This window comes from Eimeria mitis, genomic scaffold (assembly GCF_000499745.2).
Source record: "Eimeria mitis Houghton genomic scaffold, Emh_scaff2860, whole genome shotgun sequence".
NCBI lineage: Eukaryota > Apicomplexa > Conoidasida > Eucoccidiorida > Eimeriidae > Eimeria > Eimeria mitis.
In genome coordinates, this window is record NW_013571200.1 from 4,034 (window position 1) to 4,845 (window position 812).

Here is an 812-nt window from a genome sequence, read left to right on the forward strand (position 1 = left end):
CAGCAGCAACAGCAGCAGCAGCAGCAGCAGCAGCGATAATGGAGCAACGCTGCAGGATGCGCAGCAGCTGCTGAGCCTCATGGTCCTCAGCGTTCTTAATGAGGCAGGTCTAGGGTTTAGGGTTTAGGGTTTAGGGTTTGTGTTCAACGACTGCAAACGAAGACATATTAGGGTTTAGGGTTTAGGGTTTAGGGTTTGTGTGCAGCAAGTCCAGAATCTGCGTTTCGTGAAATGTTTAATGTTTAGTGTCTACGGTTTAATCTCTCATATCTAATATATATACTGTCTAGGGTTTAGGGTTTAGGGTTTAGGGTTTATTAGGGTTTATTAGGGTTTAGGGTTTAGGGTTTAGGGTTTGTGTGCAGCAAGTACAGAAGACGTGTTTCGTGAAATGTTTAATGTTTAATGTTTACGGTTTAATCTCTCATATCTAATATCTACTCTCTAGGGTTTAGGGTTTAGGGTTTAGGGTTTATTAGGGTTTAGTGTTTATTAGGGTTTAGGGTTTAGGGTTTGTGTGCAGCAAGTCCAAAAGACGTGTTTCGAGAAATGTTTAGTGTTTAATGTTTACGGTTTAATCTCTATTCTCTAATATCTACTCTCTAGGGTTTAGGGTTTAGGGTTTATTAGGGTTTATTAGGGTTTAGGGTTTATTAGGGTTTAGGGTTTATTAGGGTTTAGGGTTTGTGTGCAGCAAGTGCAAAAGACGTGTTTCGAGAAATGTTTGGGGGGCAGCAAATTCAGCGACGAATTAAACAAAACGGATCAGATCTGCATCGCCAAATGCATGGATAGAATGTATGCTCCTGCTG

At 41.3% G+C, this 812-nt stretch overlaps 1 protein-coding gene across 1 annotated transcript in view; it reads right to left on the minus strand.

Annotated features, from left to right (window-relative positions):
- The window catches only part of EMH_0059630 (uncharacterized protein), a gene marked incomplete at both ends in the record, with an annotated part of 3,331 nt that overhangs the window by 1,428 nt on the left and 1,091 nt on the right, over positions 1–812 (minus strand). The gene's annotated exons all lie outside the window — the stretch shown is intronic.